General features: G+C 52.0%; 1 pseudogene; it reads right to left on the minus strand.

Annotated features, from left to right (window-relative positions):
• Nucleotides 1-246: 246 nt before the first annotated feature.
• On the minus strand, nt 247-22,216 carry LOC130374134 (sorting nexin-14-like; annotated as a pseudogene).
• Between the last annotated feature and the right edge of the window lie 1,616 nt (nt 22,217-23,832).

The following is a 23,832-nucleotide window of genomic DNA, read 5'->3' on the forward strand; positions in this document are numbered from 1 at the left end:
CTGGTATTGTCATCAGAGTACTGGTACGGTACCTGAATCAGCACCACAGTACTGGTATTATCATCAGAGTACTGGTATTATCACAGTACTGGTGCAGTACTGGTATTATCCCCACAGTACTGGTATCATCATCAAAGTACTGGTGTGGTACTGGTATTATCACCTCAGTACTGGTATCATCATCAAAGTACTGGTATTATCCCCACAGTACTGGTGAGGTACTGGTATCAACATCAAAGTACTGGTATTATCCTCACAGTACTGGTCCCACTACAGACAGACACCAGGCAGCCTTCGTTAAGTCAATAAATAAAGTGTTTATTTGAGTGTTAATGTACAGTGGAATGTGGGGAGGGCTCTGGGGAGAGGGACACCCCTCGGCCGGGGAGAGGGACACCCCTCAGCTGGGGAGAGGGACACCCCTCAGCTGGGGAGAGGGACACCCCTCAGCCGGGGAGAGGGACACCCCTCAGCCGGGGAGAGGGACACCCCTCAGCTGGGGAGAGGGACACCCCTCAGCTGGGGAGAGGGACACCCCTCAGCCGGACAGCTCCGGGAAGAGCTCCTGAACGGCGATGTCCAGCAGAACGTAGGACATCTGAGGGGAACACACACACACGCACGCACACGCACACACACACACACACAAAAATGAATAAAATGGAACGATCTAAGCCAACCCTAACCCTTAAACCGTAACCTCTCGGCTACGGGTGAACAATGTACAATGTGTATTATTAATGGTGAATGGATTGGATTTATCGAGCGCTTTTATCCAAAGCGCTTTGCAATACTACCCACCGACGGCGGAGTCGACCCCTCAGGGCGACAGCCGGCTCGTCGGGGGCAGTGTGGGCGAGGCGTCGCCCTGGGGGGCACCCCGACGGTGACGTTCTCAGGTTACCTGCTTGTTGAGGAGAGGTTGCTGCAGGCCGTCGAACAGCAGGCGGATCCCCTCGTACTTATTCTCCGGACCGATACACTTCTCCACCACATCTACACACACACACACACACACACACACACACACATACCCACAAACACACACACACACACACACACATACCCACAAAGACAAACACACATTAGTCAACAGGAGAATGCATCGCAAAAATGACGGAGGAGGGGAAAAACTACAATGATGATCAATGTATGGAAAACGTTCGATATAGGAAGCAATATACAGAAACAGGAATAATGTCATTTTAATGACCATGAATGTACGAATATTTTGTCCGTCCTGGGCCAAAGGTGGGTCATCCAGGACCCAGATCACCTCTTTATATCAATACTTAGCATTGCTGTTGCTTGAAAATACGTCTCATTAAAAACGGCCCCTTGGTAGATGATGAAGATCGTTTCCCGGAACAGTCCTGGAGCGAGAACAATGCAGCAAGACACATGGCGTCCATTAGCAGAACCCCTGCTACACAGCACTGGTATTGTACCATACGAACCCCTAGCTCTAGAAGGCCCATCTACCACAATCGTTACAAGAGTCCAACAACACCGAGCTAATCTTAGCTTTGCTCACTCCCAGGCTCTTTACTGCGTTGTTAATCTCCGCCTCAGCCTCTGTGAGCTTCCCACACAGAGCGCCGCTAGTCTGGACACGCCGGCTCTTCTGTGAGGGACTTGTCTCTTCTGTCAGGGCCGGGAGACAGACCAGATGTACGCCACATTTCTTTGTGCAGTAAAATAAGAGACAACAATCCGATCACCGCGTCAAAGGCGTGAGACGACCGGGGGCCATCCGAGCCGGGGTTTACGTGTCTGTTTACACGTCTTTGAGAAGGGCTGGTTAAGACGCACACTCTCCTGGGAGCAGTGTGTGGTTTGGCTGAGGAATTGGGGCTGAACCAGGAGCAGACAGACAGACAGGCAGGCAGACAGACAGGCTCTGAGTCACCAGCCAGGCTCAGGGCTACGCCTCTCAGGAGCCGGTTGAGGGCCACCAGAGGGGTTATATTATATAAGACCATAAACCCTCCGAAGACCAGCACACACGCGTGAGGCCGGTTGGTGAGCAGCCTCACAGACGCTCCGTCAGCACCAGCGGCTGACTCTCTGAAGGAGGGGGGGGGGGAGGGAGAGCTCCTCACCCCCTCCCACCAGGTTGAAGGAGGGGGGGGTGAGGGAGAGCTCCTCACCCCCTCCCAGCAGGGTGCCTCCTCGGCACTCTGGAAACAGCCGAGTCTTCTCTGTTTGCCACCTGTGATGGAAAATCTACATGTTGTTACGTTTTTGGTCTATCTATGAACTTAAGTTTTGTTACTATTTTGTGTGACGCATATATTGCCTAACTTCTGCTCTCCTTTTGGGTCATTTAAAGTGTGAACGTTCGAGGGTTGTGTGATGCATTTCATTGCCTGCCTGTTCCTATCTTTTCGTGTGTTGTAAATCATCTTCCATGCAATCCTTTGATGTACGGGCCTGTTCCTCGACCCCCTGGCTAGCGTCAACGAAGCCAGAGGGTTAGATGGCACGGCCACCACCCCCTCCAATGGCATCCAGGGCAGCTTCAGTTGTAAAGATAACCATCTGGTACACAAAGGCTTTTGGTTTATTGGGGGACACACCCCCTCCAGAAGCCAACCGAAGTGAATAAGAACTCATTGATTCAAACGCTCAGTGGACTTCTCCCCAGCGTACCTTCAGAGAATGAAGTAACACGCAAAGAGAAGCTCCCATCTGAGGCCTCCGATTATTGTAATGTTTGCCTGTTATGTTGTTTGTTGATGCATGTTGTGATGTATCTTTGTTCATACTTTTATTACAAATATACATGATCATTGGTCAACAGAATTGTGTGCTTTTTGCATCTAAATATCTCATCTGTCTTAGACGCAAACTCTGATAGAGAAATTGCCACGACACACCAAGAGTCGCTTCTCGTGAGTCCCGGGCGAAGACACCCTGAAGAAGGGGAACCCCCACCCCCACCTCCACCTCCAGCCAGAGCCCCAGCGTGGAGCGTGGAGATGAGTGGCGATGACTGATGAAGGGTTTCTCCTGTTTTATAGACGTCTAGCTCTGGGGCCTCCCTAGTCTGACATCTGCTGTTAGAGAGAGATTGCTTTATACTGTCCGGTGGCTCACAGATCGACGGCTAACGGCTAACGGCTAACGGCTAGCGGCTAACGGCTAACGGCTAGCGGCTAGCGGCTAGCGGTACTGGCTGTAGCCTAGCGAGGCCCATCGGACCAGAGAGACCCCTCCAGGTGAGGCTCTCCAGACGACGCAGACACGACCAGCCTGCGGAGCCACTACTGACTGGGCAGACCGCCCCCTAGTGGAGGCCCCCGTACTGCAGCCGGAGGGGAGGCCTCAGCCACGTCAGGCTCCTCCATCAGGGTGGAGGAGGTGATGGGGTTTTAGGTCAGAGGAGGTGATGGTGGAGGTGATGGTGTATACGTGGAGAGGAGGTGACGGAGGACATAATAGAGTAGGTGATGGTGTAAAAGTGGGGAGGAGGTGATGGTGTTTTAGGTCAGAGGAGGTGACGGAGGAGGTGAAGGTGTTTTAGGTCAGAGGAGGTGACGGAGGAGGTGAAGGTGTTTTAGGTCAGAGGAGGTGAAGTAGGAGGTGAAGGTGTTTTAGGTCAGAGGAGGTGAAGGTGTTTTAGGTCAGAGGAGGTGAAGGTGTTTTAGGTCAGAGGAGGTGACGGAGGAGGTGAAGGTGTTTTAGGTCAGAGGAGGTGACGGAGGAGGTGAAGGTGTTTTAGGTCAGAGGAGGTGAAGTAGGAGGTGAAGGTGTTTTAGGTCAGAGGAGGTGCTGGTGTTTTAGGTCAGAGGAGGTGACGGAGGAGGTGACGGTGTTTTAGGTCAGAGGAGGTGAAGGTGTTTTAGGTCAGAGGAGGTGACGGAGGAGGTGACGGTGTTTTAGGTCAGAGGAGGTGAAGGTGTTTTAGGTCAGAGGAGGTGACGGAGGAGGTGACGGTGTTTTAGGTCAGAGGAGGTGAAGTAGGAGGTGAAGGTGTTTTAGGTCAGAGGAGGTGAAGGTGTTTTAGGTCAGAGGAGGTGACGGAGGAGGTGACGGTGTTTTAGGTCAGAGGAGGTGAAGGTGTTTTAGGTCAGAGGAGGTGACGGAGGAGGTGACGGTGTTTTAGGTCAGAGGAGGTGAAGGTGTTTTAGGTCAGAGGAGGTGACGGAGGAGGTGACGGTGTTTTAGGTCAGAGGAGGTGAAGTAGGAGGTGAAGGTGTTTTAGGTCAGAGGAGGTGAAGGTGTTTTAGGTCAGAGGAGGTGAAGGTGTTTTAGGTCAGAGGAGGTGACGGAGGAGGTGAAGGTGTTTTAGGTCAGAGGAGGTGACGGAGGAGGTGACGGTGTTTTAGGTCAGAGGAGGTGAAGTAGGAGGTGAAGGTGTTTTAGGTCAGAGGAGGTGAAGGTGTTTTAGGTCAGAGGAGGTGAAGGTGTTTTAGGTCAGAGGAGGTGACGGAGGAGGTGAAGGTGTTTTAGGTCAGAGGAGGTGACGGAGGAGGTGACGGTGTTTTAGGTCAGAGGAGGTGACGGAGGAGGTGACGGTGCACTCTGGGTTCTGACCTGGTAAATACTTCATCATCTCCTCAAACGTCTGCTTGGCGCGTTTCTGTCGCTCCTCCGGACTCCTCTCCTCACTGCCTTCGCAGAACACCGCGTCTAGAGAGACAGACGGGAGACGGGGTGAGACGGGCCCCTCTGAGGCGAGCCCTGTACCAGCGGGGGGGGTGAGACGGGCACCTCGGAGCTGGGTGATGAGAGACACCAGCCGGTGCTCCTGCAGCAGCGTGTCCACCCTGCCCTGGAGGTACTGGTCCATGTACGCCTCGAAGGACTTCTTGAAGAGGATCCGGCCCGCGCTCAACATGTGGTGCAGCCAGTCGGGCATCCGGAACACCTGTCGCCCTGCCCGCCACAGAGAGAGAGAGACAGGCTTAGCACACCCAGCCCCGCCATCAGCAGGAACCCCGGGGGGGGGGGGGGGGGGATCTTACAGGGGGGGGGGTTCCTACGATGCATTGCTTTACGCTGAGATCACGACCACACCAAACCCCAAACTAAAACTGAAAACCAACAGGTAAAAGGTCCAAGTGTGAACATAAGTATTTAAAACGTAACAATGACAGCTATTTCCTCTAAAGATGAACCTTAACTTAACTAATAGAGTCCTTTCCAATGCACAGTGGAGGCTGGTTGGGGCCTACTGGAGGGGGGAGACTTGTTGCGGGCAGTCTAGAATTGTGTGTTTCTGTTACTATTTGAGAAAGTGCGTCAGGGTTTGATATCTCCTGCGTGTGTCCAAAGAGGTAGTGTGAGTTATTGTGTTGAGTTATTATTCTGAAACCATATTCTGTATTCTGTTCCCGTTTGTATTTACAGCACAGCTCTGTTTAGCCTCACCGAGGTGCATCATGTGGTCGTACAGCCCGCTGACGGACACCATCTCCATGAAGAGGTTCTGGTTCTGCCGTCGGTCCACGCCGTCCGCCAGGTTGGCGTTGTTCTGGAACAGCGGGCTGAGGAGCTGCAGAGACAGGAGGACCGTCTGACCAGAGACCGAGTGACCAGAGACCCCACAGCCTATACACTGAGGAGCTGAGGAGACAGGAGGACCGTCTGACCAGAGACCGACTGACCAGAGACCCCCCAGACTACACACCAGAGACCCACCAGACTACACACTGAGGAGACAGGAGACCTGAACCTTCTGGCAAGAGACCCCACAGACTACACACCAGAGACCCCCCAGACTACACACTGAGGAGCTGCAGAGACAGGAACCTGTATGACTGTGTGTAGCCCACAGACTACACACCGCGTCCCCGCGGTCAACGAGTCGCTTAGCACTCGCTCCGTCACGTAGAGCTGTTCTGACACCGATACCATCAGGGGACGAGCCCCTCGACCACACGGGCAGAGAACAACACACACACGTGAAGACACACCGGGCCCCCTGTGTGTGATTGGGTGGAGGTGGGGAGGCCCCCGAGGGGGTGGAGGTGCAGCAGGGTATTATGGGATGGAGGCCTACCTTCTTGTCGTCCGCTGTGGGGCTGATGATGGTCAGCTCCGGGCGGCTGGGTTTGGGTTTGGGCGACTCGCACGAGTTGAAGAATGACTGCAGGAAGGGATCCAGGTTCTGACCTCGCTGGAGCACAATGGGGGGGGGGGGAGGTCAAAGGTCACGGGTCAGAGTCTCGTTGGGGAATGAAGGCCTGCTGAAGTTGCACTATGGCTGTTCAAAAATGTGACTTGGGTGTCAATACGGTACCCCCCCCCCCCCCCCTCGCTTCTCACACACACAAACACAAACTACTGATGTCGTCATTGTGCGTGTGTGGGTGTGTGCATTTGTGCGCGTGTTTGTTTGTGAATGCGTGTGTCGGTCCATTTGAATGTGTGCTTGTGGGTGTCAGTTTGGATATGTTTGTGTGTGTGTGTGTATATCAGTCAATCGGATGGTCTTTCAAAAAGGGGAAGCTCATTTTCGGCCTACATCATATGAATTGTCAATTTATTTATATCTCAATTCTGCCCTCTGTTCCTTTCCAAGGAAATGCTTTGTGACCCTGTCATACCAATTAGCTGTCTTTTCCAGTGACTCCACCAGTTTCCTCTGAATGGCCAGCAGAGCTAGGCTGCTTAAACGGCCTATGCTGCTTAAAGGTGTAGGAATTGAGCCGCTTTAAACAGGAGACGCTCCTTCATACACCTGCAGATGTAGCTCCAATCATTGCCACTGATGAGAACAGTTTGTAAAGCTGTCCAACTCCATGTCTTTCAGGAACACCAAGAAATCACACAGCTTTCCCCTGTCACCCTGCAAGTCTAACTTGAAGTTCAGACCTGAATCAAAAGTGATGGCCAACTACCAAAACGATATTAAACTCAAACAGGGAAATGTGGGAATTCTGTAACTGAAAAAAGGAATTGTGTGTATAAGTGCATGAAATGTGCGATGAATATTGTCTAGCAATTTCGCCAAGCAAATATCAAGAAATAGGTTGCAGTTTGTCTTTCAACTCGCTTGCAAAAATCTGCGAGGATCCGAGGACTAAAGAGAGCTCCGGCGATGTTTAATGGTTCAAAATCGCTGTCAATCAAACGGCAACTCAGTCTTTTGCAGACCCTCCAATCATCACGCAGAAGCCCTGCGCCCAGGCCAGCCCACCCCTCCATTCACCCCCACAGAAGCGTCTGTGGGAGGGACATCATCGCAGCATTAACCAATGAATGCGACTCTCGACGCACTAAAAAAAAGCTGTTCAATGCAGCCCCATTGAAGTGGTTGGACGCTGAACTTCAACAGGCAAACTCACCGTGACACTACGGGAATGTATGAGAAGGAAGTCGAGTCAGTCGACCTACGATAAGCATCTGATTCTGAACTGTCTTTGAGATGAACGTGTTCAAACGCATTTTTAGTCAATGAACTGTTAACCCAACAGATATTTGATCATTTAATTTTAGACATTTTAGGGGAAGCCGAGCTTCCCTTGCAGTCTTAAAGCAATCGCCACTGGTGTATATGTGTGTTTGTGCAAGTGCGTGTGCATATTTATGTATGCGTGCTTGTGCATGTGTATTTGTGCATGCCTGTGTGTATGTGTCAACGTGCATGTGTTTGCATGTGAAAGTGTGCATGTACTTAATATATGTGTGTGTGTATATATTGTGCATATGTGGGTGTGCGTGTGTTTGTTTGTGCATGCGTTTGTCGGCCTGTGTGTATGTGTGCTTGCTTGTGGTTGTCAGTCTGGATATGCATGTGTGTGTGTCAGTGGCGGCTGGTCTTTCAAAGAGGGGAATCTCAACTTTATTGATATGTCAATTCTGCCCTCTGTTCCTCCCTAGAATGCTACTAGCTGTCAGGAGAACAGGAGAAGCTCCCTTCTACACCTGGGGTATGTGTGTACTGTGTATATGCGCAGGTGTTTGGGTATCTGTGTGTGTATATGTGCATGTGCGTGTGTTTATGCATCACCTCTTTGGTGAGCTTCCCAGGGACTGACTTGAAGATCTTCCCTGCAGGAGAAAAATACATTAGATCAAACTGTGGGTGGGTGACGGAGCTGTGTCCAAACCATCGATGGAACACAGTTTTATGTAATGTGACACGTGGTCTAGCTCTGAGGTGGAGGAAGGGGCGGGGTCTAGCCCTGAGGTGGTGAAGGAGGCGTGGTCTAGCTCTGAGGTGGAGGAGGGGGTGGGGTCTAGCTCTGAGGTGGCGGAGTCTAACTCTGAGTTGGTGGAGGGGGCGTGTCTCTAGCTCTGAGGTAGTGGAGGGGGCGGAGTCTAGCTCCGAAGTGGAGAAGAGGGGCGGGGTCTAGCTCTGAGGTGGAGGAGGGGGCGGGGTCTAGCTCTGAGGTGGAGGAGGGGGCGTGTACCCAGGTTGACGTCTGGCAGCATGCGCTCCAGGAACTGCGACTCCATGCTGTAGGGAGACAGGAAGTCGGCCAGGAGCTGGCTGTTGCAGAGCTCCGGGTGCTGCACCAGCCTCTGAGAACACACACGCAGGCGCGCACACACACACACACACACACACACACACACACACACACACACACACACACACACACACACACACACACACACACACACACACACACACACACACACACACACACACACACACTTCTTAAAAAGAAACGCTGGGGGATGAAACTAATTACCACCATCACCCCTGGCCTGGGGCTCACTGCGTGGGAGGTTACCAGACTGGTTTGGCGCCTGGCCTTGCGTCTGGTTCAAGGTACCTGCAGATACTCCTCAAACTCGTCCTTCTTGGACACCAGGAACTCGTTAGTCTGGGGTCCGATGATCCGCTTGGAGGGAAGCTGAGCGTCAGCAAAAGAGCCTGGAAGAGAGAGAGAGGTTAGGGTTCAGTAGAGGGAGGGAGGGCGAGAGAGGTTAGGGTTCAGGAGAGAGAGGGAGGGCGAGAGAGGTTAGGGTTCAGTAGAGAGAGGGAGGACGAGAGAGAGAGAGAGAGGGCGAGAGAGGTTAGGGTTCAGTAGAGAGAGGGAGGGCGAGAGAGGTTAGGGTTCAGTAGAGAGAGAGAGAGGTTAGGGTTCAGTAGAGAGAGAGGGGCGAGAGAGGTTAGGGTTCAGTAGAGAGGAGGGAGGGCGAGAGAGGTTAGGTTCATTAGAGAGAGGGAGGGCGAGAGAAGTTAGGGTTCAGGAGAGAGAGGGAGGGCGAGAGAGGTTAGGGTTCAGTAGAGAGAGGGAGGGCGAGAGAGGTTAGGTTTCGAGAGATAGAGGGAGGGCGAGAGAGGTTAGGGTTCAGGAGAGAGAGGGAGGGCGAGAGAGGTTAGGGTTCAGTAGAGAGAGAGAGGGAGAGAGAGAGGGAGGGCGAGAGACGTTAGGGTTCAGTAGAGAGAGGGAGGGCGAGAGAGAGAGCTTAGGGTTCAGTAGAGAGAGAGAGAGAGAGGTTAGGGTTCAGTAGAGAGAGGGAGGGCGAGAGAGGTTAGGGTTCAGGAGAGAGAGGGAGGGCGAGAGAGAGAGAGGAGAGAGAGAGAGAGAGAGAGAGAGAGAGAGGAGAGAGAGAGAGAGAGAGAGAGAGAGAGGAGAGAGAGAGAGAGAGAAGGAGAGAAGAGAAGAGAGAGAGAGAAAGAAGAGAGAGAGAAGAGAGGAGAGAGAGAGAGAGAGAGATTAGGGTTCAGTAGAGAGATGGAGGGCGAGAGAGGTTAGGGTTCAGGAGAGAGCGAGAGCGAGAGCGAGAGCGCGAGCGAGAGAGCGAGAGAGAGAGAGAGAGAGAGAGAGAGAGAAAGATTGGTCCTCGCACTGTGTATAACGTTGTGCATGAAGGAGTGACTCACCGTGGAACTCGGTGAGTTTGGACTCTAGAACATAGAACTCCAGGTATCTTCTCAGCACGGACCACTTCTCTGGCTCATGTCCAACTAGAGAGACACGCAATACACACAACTGATTATTCCCTAAACCATTGGTTCTCAAAGAGCGGTCCGCGGGCCAATGGCGGCCCGCAGAAAGATTCCTGGTGGCCCGCAATGACATACAGATGCAAGTAAAAAATGTAAAAAGAGATTTTAATTCTTTTTTTTTTTTTTATTATATTTATTATCAATATTAAATTACACAAAAATAAATAAATATAAAGAGAAAAGTCGGCTCTCTCTAGGTTTCAATTAAATCCTGTTACATTTGTTAGTTTTAATCCGACTGTACATTACTTTGAAAGGATGAACCTCAGTTTCGTGATTCAGACCTCACTTGACCTCACTCCCAGAGGTCCACGGTGCAATGTTGTTTTTCACCACTGGGATGCTGACGGCGTTTCCCGCCTAATTCTTTTTCCTTTGGCGGCTCTCAGTTAAATTCTGGGTTCCTAAATTGTCCCTCAGCTGTCAAATCTTCGAGAACCCCTGCCCTTAACGTATCACACATCCTCCTTCCTGGAGCTTCCCGTATCAAAGGCCTGTTTCCACTGAACAACGACAGACGGGTGAAAGGAGAAGCGCGCTCTTCTGAGTGTGTGTGAAGTGAAATCAGCCAAACAACAGGCTTTGATACGTGATCGCAGCCCCGTTTCAAGAGCGTTACGGCGCCACCTGGTGGCCAGCAGAAATCAGGCAGAGCATCCAGACCGCGAGTGAGAGGGTGAGGAGTGAGTGAGTGAATGGGAGAGTGAGCAAGTGAGAGCTTCAGTGTAAAGTGAGAGAGTGAGTGTAAAGTGGGAGTGTGAGAGAGTGAGGGTAAAGTGGGCGTGTGAGAGAGTGAGGGTAAAGTGGGCGTGTGAGAGTGAGTGTAAAGTGGGCGTGTGAGAGAGTGAGTGTAAAGTAGGGCTGTCAAAATTGCTCAAAAATGACATTCGAATGTTCGTTTGGAAAAAAATCACGAATTCGAACTATTCGAATATTCTGGTTGCCTATTTTACGCAGTTGCCGTCAATATGTCAATAATGCGACAAAACCATGGTTCAAATTAGTGGGATATATATATATCCTATATATAGGGCGGCGGCTTCCTGCTGGGCATTTCCTTACTTTAAAACGAGGGACATCGCGAACAGACGGAGGCTCATTCACAAAGCAGTTAGGCGCTTGTACCGCGGGAGTGTTTTTTCACATTTGAATATTATGAGGGACATCGCGAACAGACAGAGGCTCACTCACAAAGCAGAGAGGCGCTTGTGTAACCGAGCGTTGGCACTTAGATATTTATATGACAAGAATGACACAAGCGTGGAAGGGAAAATAGTCTCGTTTACTTAGTACTTATCAGAAGTTACCCAGTCACAGCGTGAGAGCTGGAATACCTATATATAATACCTATAAGTACGGAAACCCCGAGGGGATAAAATACATTCGCTCTTCACAATACTAGTCTGTTACACGTACCGCGGGAGTGTTTTTTCACATTCGAATATTATGAGGGGACATCGCGAACAGACAGAGGCTCATTTCACAAAGCAGATAGAGCGCTTGTACCGCGGGAGTGTTTTTTCACATTCGAATATTAATTTTCACGTTCGAATTCGCGTTTTTGGATACATTTCGAACGAATATTCGAACTTCGAATATTCGTTGACAGCCCTAGTGTAAAGTGAGAGAGTGAGTGTAAAGTGGGCGTGTGAGAGAGTGAGTGTAAAGTGGGCGTGTGAGAGAGTGAGTGTAAAGTGGGCGTGTGAGTGGCCCCACCTTCCTGGCGGTCGTGGCGTTCCACGTCGATGCAGAACACGGGGACCCGCTCCCTCTTGGCCTCGTCGTCATGGAGATCCACGTAGGGGATGCTGATGCCCACGCCGACAGGTTCCTCAAGGAGCCCGCCGAGCTCGCACCTCCGCCGGCCCGTCGTCCTCCATCACCCACCGTGGCCTCCTCCCACCTGCACCACCCACAGCCTTAACTTTATAGAGGTCCACAACACCATCACCACGAGGCCTCCTCACCTGCACCGCCCACAGCCTTAACTTACAGAGGCCACAGCACCACCACCACCGTGGCCTCCTCCACCTGCACCACCCACAGCCTTAACTTACAGAGGCCATAGCACCACCACCACCACGGCCTCCTCCACCAGCACCACCCACAGCCTTAACTTATAGAGTCCATAGCACCACCACTGTGGCCTCAGGAGATCAGACCATCACCTGGAACCCAGAGGAACCAGAGGACCCAGAGGAACCAGAGGACCCAGAGGAACCCAGAGGAACCCAGAGGACCCAGAGGAACCCATAGGACCCAGAGGAACCAGAGGAACCAGAGGAACCCATAGGACCCAGAGGAACCCAGAGGAACCAGAGGAACCCATAGGACCCAGAGGAACCAGAGGAACCCATAGGACCCAGAGGAACCAGAGGAACCCATAGGACCCAGAGGAACCCATAGGAACCAGAGGAACCAGAGGAACCCATAGGACCCAGAGGAACCCATAGGACCCAGAGGACCCAGAGGAACCAGAGGAACCCATAGGACCCAGAGGAACCCATAGGACCCAGAGGAACCAGAGGGTCATAGGAACCAGAGGGTCAGAGGAACCAGACGGTCAGAGGAACCAGAGGAACCAAGTGGATGTGGGCGGGGCCTTGGTGTGGTCTGTGTGTGAATGTGGGCGAGGTCTTGATGTGGGTGTGGTCTGTGTCTAGATGTGGGCGGGGTCTGGATGCGTGTGTGTGGTCTGGATGTGGGCGGGTTCTTGATGTGGGTGTGGTCTGTGTCTAGATGTGTGTGTGGTCTGGATGTGGGCGTGGTCTGCGTGTGGGCGGGGTCTGGCTGTGCGCCCACTCACAGCCTCGTCGGGGTCGGTGACGGCCCCCTCGGGCAGCATGGAGCCCTCCATGGTCGTGTTCTTGAAGACCCCCCGGATCTTACTGCCGAGGCGGGTGATCCCAAACGCCTCGCCGCGCTTCGACGCGTTCCTACACACACACACACACACACACACACACACACACACACACACAACCCACACCCACACACACACACCACACACACACACACACACACACACACACAACACACACAACAAACACCACACCACACACACACCACTCGATTTTGAGATTCTGAAAGCGTGATGAAAGCCATAGGACCTCGTTTGCTTCGCGGTCACCGTAGCTCTGACCCCTGAACATCCGGGGCCCAGAGGCGTGAACCCCTGAACCCCCCTGGGCCTGACCCCTGAACCTGCTCCTTAACGATGCAGCCACAGTACATGTCTTATGGATAAGCGGGTCACTGTAGCGCAGCATGCGCTACAGTGACCCCCCCACACACTCAGGGGGGGCTGATGACGGCAAGATAGCCTAGCATTTAGCCGCTTCATGCTCATACAGCTAGCCTAGCATTTAGCCGCTTCATGCTCATACAGCTAGCCTAGCATTTAGCCGTTCATGCTCATACAGCTAGCCTAGCATTAGCCACATTCATGCTCATACAGCTAGCCTAGCATTTGGACAATTCATGCTCATACAGCTAGCCTAGCATTTTGGACACTTCATGCTCATTACAGCTAGCTAGCATTTAGCCACTTCATGCTCATACAGCTAGCCTAGCATTTAGCCGCTTCATGCTCGTACAGCTAGCCTAGCATTTGGACACTTCAAGCTCATACAGCTAGCCTAGCATTTAGCCGCTTCATGCTCATACAGCTAGCCTAGCATTTAAGCCACTTCATGCTCATACAGCTAGCCTAGCATTTGGACAATTCATGCTCATACAGCTAGCCTAGCATTTGGACACTTCATGCTCATACAGCTAGCCTAGCATTTAGCCACTTCATGCTCATACAGCTAGCCTAGCATTTAGCCGCTTCATGCTCGTACAGCTAGCCTAGCCATTTGGGAACACTTCATGCTCATACAGCTAGCCTAGCATTTTGGCACCTTCATGCTCATACAGCTAGCCTAGAAATTGAGCCTCTTCATGCGAGGACAGCTAGCGACCGATGGCTTTGCTAGCCGCACTGTGGGCGGCAGACTCCTAACGAGCCACACTAACAGACTTTATTGCAAGCTTTTGAACACAAACCCAAGCACTGCAAAGGGATGGCAGGGTGGGTGTTCATGCGCTGCTGGCGCTCGTTCCACAAGCAGCGCTGGACCAACAAGCAGGGCTAGACTGTCACCTCAGCTCGTCCAAAACTCAAGCTATTCATGGAACAACACCAACATCAGTTTAGAACCTAGGGCTTCAAAGGGATTGAGCCTACATGACACCGGTGAAAAGTAAGTAAACAGTCAACTCACTGGGTTACAGTGATGAGTAACACGTAACTCACTGTAACATTCAGTGATGAGTAACACGTAACTCACTGTGTGTTGCAGTGAGGAGTAACATGTAGCTCACTGTAACATACAGTGAGGAGTAATACGTAACTCACTGTGTGTTACAGTGAGGAGTAACATGTAGCTCACTGTAACATACAGTGAGGAGTAACATGTAACTCACTGTAACATAAAGTGAGGAGTAACATGTAACTCACTGTAACATACAGTGAAGGAGCTCCTCACTGTATTTTTGTATGTGTATGATGTAAAATACTGGACATTACAAAGGATATGTCCAGTATTTGCCAAGATGTGTGGGAAAGCTCCACCTTTTCAAATAAAGTTCCAACCTGTATCCCAAAGGAAGTAGTTGACGGAGGGTAGGAACAGCAGACGGAAACGAAAGGCTGGGAACAACTGGTGAGTTTAGAGTTCCTGGTGGGAGGACTCCGCCCCCTTCAGCAAGGTACCTGAAGTACTGAACACACAGACACACTCAGTGAGGCCCACCCTCCACACAACATACTCTAACTCAGTGGACCTCCAACGCTTTCTACTAGTGTACCCCCTCTGAGAAAAATATATAAATAATATAAAGAATGGATGTGCCTAAACATGAATATTAAAAGGGTGCAAAAACTCACAACTGACTTAGAGACATTGGCCAATGCTAATAAGGACTTATTCGTTTGTGGGACCCCCCCAGGATGAGGGTGGAACCCCTCGGGGTGGGCCCCCCCCAGGGTTCCTCAGCATCGACCTACCTCGTCCTGTGGCCAGAACAGGGGCGTGAAGACGTCCTCCAGCAGAGACAGGGACGTGCTCGTAGGCCTGGAACAGGCAGGGGCAGCCGTCTGCATCCGCCACCCGGCCCGGGTACGGGCCCTCCGCGACTGGGGAGCACCAGAGGCAGGAGGCTCAGGCCCCCGCACCTCACACCCAGCAATTCAGAGCACTCCATCCTTCACTCATTCACTCCGTCCTTCACTCATTCACTCCATCCTTCACTCATTCACTCCGTCCTTCACTCATTCACCCCATCCTTCACTCATTCACTCAACCTTCACTCTGTCCTTCACTCATTCACTGTGTCCTTCACTCATTCACTCATTCACTCAACCTTCACTCTGTCCTTCACTCATTCACTCCACCCTTCACTCATTCACTCCGTCCTTCACTCATTCACTCCACCCTTCACTCATTCACTCCACCCTTCACTCATTCACTCCGTCCTTCACTCATTCACTCCGTCCTTCACTCATTCACTCCGTCCTTCACTCCATCCTAAACTCCATCCTCCACTCATTCACTCCATCCCTCCGTCCGTCCCCCACTCCTCCACCCCTGGGTGGGGGCGGTGGGGGCAGCGGCCTTACTGTTTTGGATCTCCTCCACGATGGCGGGCTGGAGGCGGATCTTGTCGGGGCTGTGGTCCAGGCAGTAGGCCTGGTGCAGGTGCTGCACCTCCCCGTGCAGCGCCCGCAGCTGCTCCTCACTCAGCTCCGGCCTCAGGATGCGGTCGTTGAACTCCTCTGGGGGGGGGGGGGGCACACCGTGAGACCCCACCCTCACCGGACCACAGGGGGTCAGACACCGGGAGGACCCCCACCCTCACCGGGACCACAGGGGGTCAAGACACCAGGAGGGACCCCCCACCTCACCGGGACCACAGGGGGTCAGACACCAGGGAGGACCCCCACCCTCACCGGCACCACAGGGGGTCAGACACAGGGAGGACCCCCACCCTCACCGGGACCACAGGGGGTCAGACACAGGGGGGACCCCCACCGGGACCACAGGGGGTCTTGTGCAAGTGGACTTCATCCCTTCATCTCGCTCCATTTTATAAATGTCGTACCATTGTGTCGCACCCGTTCATACTTTAGGGGGTGTGTGTGTGTGTGTGTGTGTGTGTGTGTGTGTGTGTGTGTGTGTGTGTGTGTGTGTGTGTGTGTGTGTGTGTGTGTGTGTGTGTGTGTGGTGTGTGTGTGTGTGTGTGTGTGTGTGTGTGTGTGTGTGTGTGCGCGCTCCAGCTCACCACGCTGAGGCAGAACTGCAGCACGTGCACGGCACCCTCCTGCTTCAGGAAGTTCATGAAGCGGAACAGAAGGTCCTGCTGCTCCCGGATCTCCTTGAGCTCCAGCTTCAGGACCTGCACGCACGCACACACGCACACGCACACACACACACACACACACACAGATCTATTAGTTCTAGAACCTTCTGTTATAACAGATCTATAGGCCATCGAAGAGGGTTTGAACCCAGAACCTCTCAGCTGGGACGGACAGACGGACGTACCGAGGCCTTCTTGTTGCGGACCTCTGCGTAGCGCTGCAGGAAGGGGACCAGGGCGGAGGGGGGCTCGCTGGGCTCCTCCAGCTGCACACAGAGGGGCGGGGTTAGAGAACCAGAGGGGCGGGGTTGGACGGTCAGAGGGGCGGGGTTAGAGAACCAGAGGGGCGGGGTTGGACGGTCAGAGGGGCGGGGTTAGAGAACCAGAGGGGCGCGGTTGGACGGTCAGAGGGGCGGGGTTAGATGGTCAGAGGGTCGGGGTTAGAGAACCAGAGGGGCGGGGTTGGAGAACCAGAGGGGCGGGGTTAGACGGTCAGAGGGGCGGGGTTAGACAGTCAGAGGGTCGGGGTTAGACAGTCAGAGGGGCGGGGTTAGACAGTCAGAGGGGCGGGGTTAGACAGTCAGAGGGGCGGGGTTAGACAGTCAGAGGGGCGGTACTGCAGAAACACTTCAAACCACTCATGTTTGGCAGATACCAGCTCCCAGCTGGAGGTCTAGACCAGTGGTTCTCAATTGGGGGGTGCAAGTACCCCTAGGGGTCCTTTGGAGTACAACCGGGGATACTCAAAGATATCAAATCATTCACCCTGTGCAAGATTGAATTCTGAAAGCTCAACAATAAAAAAAACATCGAGAATAGTGGTCGAAATGTAATTCTGAAAACAAGGAGAAACGAGACTCAGAGAAAAATAAACAACACCGAAATGTCGTCAGTTTGAGGTGAGTCTCTTTGAACGGGGATCCCCTCTCTGACCCTCCCCTGGGCGGTGGGCTTCTTTTGGGGGGAGATTTTAGCCAACAGTTCATCTCCCCCCAAAAAAAGAAAGGTTGCCGGTGAAGGGGGTACTCGGCTGGAACAATATCTCAGAGGGGGTACACTAGCAGGACCGTCTGGAGCCCCAGGGGGCGGGGGGCAGGGCCGAGCCTTACCGGGCCGTCGTCCACCAGCAGCAGCACCATGAGGTTCAGCGTGTCCTGGGACAGAGAGCAGGGGGGTCAGTAGGGGGGGGGGGGGGGGGGGGGGGGGAGGCCCTTCACCCACACATTGAGTCTGAACCCCACTTACCGGGTCGGCCAAGAAGTCCATGGTGGGCAGCATGACCGAGCCCGAGACCACCTCCCGGAGCAGCAGAGCCAGAGACCTGGGGGACCCCACCAGTGACCCCAGTTAGCTCACCCACTGACACACCGGTTATTAGGGTACAACAAGATGACCAGCCTTCCTCCAGAAGACCCTCCCCCCCCCCCCCCCCCCCCCCCCCCCCCCTCCACCACTGAGCCCGGTGCAGGCGGTTCATTGTGATGGGGCGACTGAACCCCGGGGCCCCCGTCTTGTTGAGGTGGAGGGTTGAGTCCAATAGAGCGACCCTGGGTGGGGTTAGAGACCCTGGGTGGGGTTAGTGACCCTGGGTGGGGTTAGTGACCCTGGGTGGGGTTAGAGACCCTGGGTGGGGTTAGTGACCCTGGGTGGGGTTAGTGACCCTGGGTGGGGTTAGTGACCCTGGGTGGGGTTAGTGACTCTAGAGGAGGACTATAATAGAGTGACCCTGGGTGGGGTTAGTGACCCTGGGTGGGGTTAGTGACCCTGGGTGGGGTTAGTGACTCTAGAGGAGGACTATAATAGAGTGACCCTGGGTGGGGTTAGTGACCCTGGGTGGGGTTAGTGACTCTAGAGGAGGACTATAATAGAGTGACCCTGGGTGGGGTTAGTGACCCTGGGTGGGGTTAGTGACCCTGGGTGGGGTTAGTGACTCTAGAGGAGGACTATAATAGAGTGACCCTGGGTGGGGTTAGTGACCCTGGGTGGGGTTAGTGACTCTAGAGGAGGACTATAATAGAGTGACCCTGGGTGGGGTTAGTGACCCTGGGTGGGGTTAGTGACCCTGGGTGGGGTTAGTGACTCTAGAGGAGGACTATAATAGAGTGACCCTGGGTGGGGTTAGTGACCCTGGGTGGGGTTAGAGACCCTGGGTGGGGTTAGTGACTCTAGAGGAGGACTATAATAGAGTGACCCTGGGTGGGGTTAGTGACCCTGGGTGGGGTCAGTGACTCTAGAGGAAGACTATAATAGAGTGACCCTGGGTGGGGTTAGTGACCCTGGGTGGGGTTAGTGACTCGCTAGTGGAGGAGCATTAGGGTGCGTTTGATGTGTGGGTCGGGGCCACCTGCAGCTGGTGGCCTTGGGCGGCAGCACATGGCTGAATAGCAGCTGGGCCAGACTGCGGAGGTACAGCAGCTCCTCCCGACGGCTCCGCAGCGCCAGGTGGAGGTCGGCCCCGTAGGCCTCCAGGACGGCCTGCTGGAGGCCCTCCCCCCCGGGGCCTGCACACACACACACACACACACACACACACACACACACACACACACACACACACACACACACACACACACACACACACACACACACACACACACACACACACACACACACACAATGAGAAACACACACACACACACAATGAGAAACACACACACACACAGAGTCAGTGATCACCAGGTGCGGTCCAGCCCCCCCCCGGTCTCCCCCGTCCTACCTCTCTGCTGCACCCGGCTCATCACCTCGATGTGCTTCAGCACCGCCGTCATCACCTTGTCCGCAAACACGGACGGGACGTCCACCTGGGGACACAACACCGTCACTACTGACTGGGACAGGGTGGGACGGACTGACGGACGGACGGACGTCCACCTGGGGACACAACACCGTCACTACTGACTGGGACAGGGTGGGACGGACTGACGGACGGACGGAGGGACGGACGTCCACCTGGGGAGACAACACCGTCACTACTGACTGGGTCAGGGTGGGAGGGAGGGAGGGAGGGAGGGAGGGACTGACTGACTGACTGACTGACTGACTGACTGACTGACTGACTGAATGTATGTGTGTCTGACTGAGGGTGTGTGTGTGTGAGTGTGTGAGATAGACAGTGTGTTGGCGATGGACAGTGTGTGTTCCTCCGTCACCTTCTGCGCTCGCCGCACCACCACGGACGCGAAGAAGCGGAAGGTCACCCTGAGCTCGTCCACACAGGCCTCATCGTCTGTGATGTCCCTGTGGGAGAGAGACACCCAATCAATAGTCTCTCTCTCTCTCCCTCATTCCACTAGTGTGCACCAAGAGAGAGAAAGAGACAGAGACAGAGACAGAGACAGAGAGACAGAGAGACAGACAGAGAGAGACAGAGAGGGACAGACAGAGAGAGAGAGAGACAGACAGACAGAGCAGCAGTCCAGACTCACCTGTACCACGGGTACACAAAGTTTTCCAGCACCAGCTCAAACACCTACACACCAGAGAGACACAAACATGGCTGTGTTTGGGGATTGAACCAGAGTGAAACACACGCTAAACTAAGTTCTACGCATTCTCCGATTTGCCTTTTATAAGTAAAACAGAGTAACTTTAGTACCTCGGCGATGGAGGCGTCCACCTTGGAGTGGACCTTCAGGTCCAACCAGGGCTGATAGTTCTCCAAGAGCAGCGTGGGCCTGTTAACACAAACCACATCAGAACCGCAGTAGGGACGACACTACGGACTCAACTGCAGTGCCTCGAACGACCACGAGGGGGAGCCGGGTCCCACTCTACACAACTCAACAGAGAAGTTCAGAGAAAAGATAGTTACCGCGTTATAATATAGCCTAGCTTTAGAGACACTTTCAATACACATTTTCAATGCATAACTGATGATTTCTTGTTGTTTTTAAAGTAATATTATATTTGAACACCGTGAAAGAGCCAAGAAGAGGATAAGAATACATTAAGTGGATGGTTTGACGTACCGGTGTCGTTTACAGCGCACCTTGCCGCAGACGGCGCAACTGCTGCCGAGCGGGAACAGCTCCTGCTGCAGCGGCCGCTGACAAACAAACAGAACCACGTCTAAATCATACCCTAACAACAATAAAACATTATCAATGACGAAACGAACAGAACCACGTCTAAATGATACCGCAACAACAATAAAACATAATCAAAGACGAAACAAACAGAATCACGTCTAAATCATACTCAAACAACAATAAAACATCATCAATCACGAAACAAACAGAACCACGTCTAAATCATACCCTAACAACAATAAAACATCATCAATGACGAAACAAACATAACAACGTCTTAATCATACCGCAACAACAATAAAATATGCTGTCAAGGAAATCATAACATGCCTGCACTTAACAAAATAAGCCAGAATATGAGTGGAAATAAATACTAATACAATTAGAAGTTAGACACACATGCACTTCAGAAAATGCTTGGGGCTAAGCCCCCCCCCCCAGCCTCTGGTCTAAATTATACCGTAACAACAGCAAAAACATCACCAATCAGCAGGTTTTACATCCATTTATGTTGGTCAATTAATAAAGAACATCAATTTACATTCTCAGCCACTGTGACCGCATGAAATCCACAATTGTATAACGTTTAATCAACCTGAAGCAATTATAAGTAGTAATTAAACACCGGAGGGCCGGTAGTAAAAAGAAGAAAGTTGTATTTAAATTTAGTTTATCACATGTTTCCCCTGCTAAACCCCTGAAGAACACTGAGGGCCTCACCTTGCTGCGGGGCCTATCGGTGAAGAGGACGTTGGGCAGCAGGGAGCCGGGCCCGAGGGAGCAGTAGAAGGTGGTGACGCCCGCCAGGAAGGACCAGAACACCAACAGAATGTGGATGTACCTGACGGGGGGGCGTCATGACAACAACCCGTCAATCAACTCACAAACACACACATAACTCCACAACCACTTTTGTAGGTTGCATGCTCAACATGTACTTTGTTGTCGTGTTAATGGTTGGGAGAAACACCATTTTCTTTGTACGAATACTGAAGTGACATTTCGTTCTTCACGCATTTGGAGACTTTGTTATTGTCTGGTGTGAACTGTGTGAGTTCTGTGCAGTTTGAATCAGAGTGTGTGTGCGTGTGTGAGTGTACGCCCTTGTCTGTCTGTCTGTCTAACTATATAGAAAACAGATTACGATAGATATAGGAGGTGGTGTCCGGGGATTTACAGAGCTGCGCATGCCCAGACCTCAGCCCCTATCGGCTGACCACCTGAGCGCCGCTGACCTGTTGAGCAGCACGGTGAGCAACAGCAGGGAGGACAGTACGCAGCAGGACAGCGGGTACTGGCGGCCCGCCTCCCGGAGCAGGTCCACCTTCAGCCACCGCCTCAGGTGGCCCAGACATCTCCGGATCAGCCCCGCCATCACGACCCGGGACCTGCGGGTAGAGGGGGTCACCACAGCCGTCACATGACACCGCCACTTTAATAATAGTTGTACAACAAAGTAATAGGAAAACTATTTCAGCGAGTTTATGCTAGGTTGAGTACACTGTGGGGCCAGATATCCCTCCCCATCTGGCAGAACTGATGAAGTATCGATGGACTAGTGGCGCTAAGCCTCCTGAACAGAGCGGACGGTGAGCGGTGTTAAACGGTATCAAACAGGGACGAACCGGACGGGTTGTGACGGCACCACGCACCGCGTCCCGCAGAAACACTCCGAGCGGTCACTGGTTACGATGGTTTCACCCGAGTAGGTTCTTCTTTTCCATGTTTTAAACTCCACCACTTCACTGACAGCCGTTTGTTTTCCAGTCTGGAGGACGAGTTCCGGTTTGGAGCGCCTGGTATTTGCTCCAGCAGGACCCGGATGAGTGGAGTCAGAGGACGGGGCGGGGCGGAGAGAAGTTCCGGTTGGGAGCGACTGGTTGGTTCTCCGGTGGGATCAAGAGGAGCGGAGTCAGAGGACGGGGCGGGACGGAGGGCAGAATGTAATTACTAAACTTTTGTTCAATAATAATATAAAAACACAAACCAGAAAACATTGAATCCAACAGGCGCTTCATAAATTGACCTTTAACTGCCAACCTTCCTGAGGCTTTAAAACACTCATAATCCCTAATCCAAAGGATTAGATAAAACAGAATAGTTTAGATATCAAGATTGACTGATTCAATTATTTTGTACATATGTTGAAAATAAAATAATTATTGGTATTCAAATTCAGTGGTGTGTAATTATGAGTAAACAAATCTCATGAAACCAAACGCTTAATATACATAGATAAAAAACACATAATTAACAACAAGACAAATGTTTTATTTAATAACTTTATTAGAAAAATAAGTTTACTTCGCCTCAATGTATAGTATAAAACAATGTATTTGCAAGAATGCAAACACCCGTTAGCCACATACACACAATAACCTTGTTTGAAATGATGTTGACGTAGACACGGAGTGCGGAGGATGTAACAGACATTGGACGAGTCAAGGACCCAACGTGAGTGACAGGACAACACAGCCAATAGCAGGGCCGCTACTGTTAATGATTACTTTAATAAGAACAAAACACGCAAAACCACCTCTTCCATGTTTTCCATGTGAAACTCCAGATGAACTTGGTTACATGACTGGATTTTTTAAGTCTATTTTTAACAATAAAAATACTGATACAACTACACAATGACAGACAGGCCATAATTAATTCTCAATTGAATCTTTTACGTATTAGAAATTAGTCAGCACAGAAGTGTAAATGTTTTAAAACACAAAAGCCCCACGTTTTGGAGTCCGAACAAAATGTTTTTTTTTTTCCTATTTACCAAACCTTTTCTGTGCAGTTTTCCAATCTCAGACAAGACTTCAATAAGAGTTCACACTTTGAAGGGGACATATACCACCAGGTGTGTTCTGATTCGCCGTTACAAGCCGTTTCGAAAATCTGCCCCATATGACATCACTAGTGGGCGTGTCCACCTAGATGTGTGCTGATAGATCAGTCTACCAGCCTACCCAGTGGACTGAAGCAAACGTTGCTCATCTATCCAGCACAGATCTAGGTGGACACGCCCACTATTGATGTCACAAGGGACATATTTTCGAAACGGCTGGTAAGGCTAATCACACTCACATCTGGTGGTATAATATGTCTCCTTTAAAAACAGAGTGGGTGAAGGTGACCCCTGGAAGCTCAGCACGCCTAGCTCCTCCCTCACGGCCCGCCCTCACTCCTTACACAAACGCACCTCCAGACATCATTTTTTAGCACAAAAGCGTCGACTGGTGTGAATCATAGACGTTATAAAAAAAGTTAAGACTGAGCACCCATCGAGGAAGAACGAGGAAGACTTTGAATCTCCTCTCTACAGGGGGGGGGGGGGGGGACCGACGCCCACCGCACCGCCCCCCCGCACCGCCCCCCCACGGGTTCAAAGACTCGCAACCCGAAAACAAACACACTAAAAAAAAAAATTATACAAAAACGAAAAAAAGAAAATTAAAAAAAAACGCACAAAGTACACAAAAAAGAGAC

Source organism: Gadus chalcogrammus, chromosome 21 (assembly GCF_026213295.1).
Source record: "Gadus chalcogrammus isolate NIFS_2021 chromosome 21, NIFS_Gcha_1.0, whole genome shotgun sequence".
Lineage (NCBI taxonomy): Eukaryota > Metazoa > Chordata > Actinopteri > Gadiformes > Gadidae > Gadus > Gadus chalcogrammus.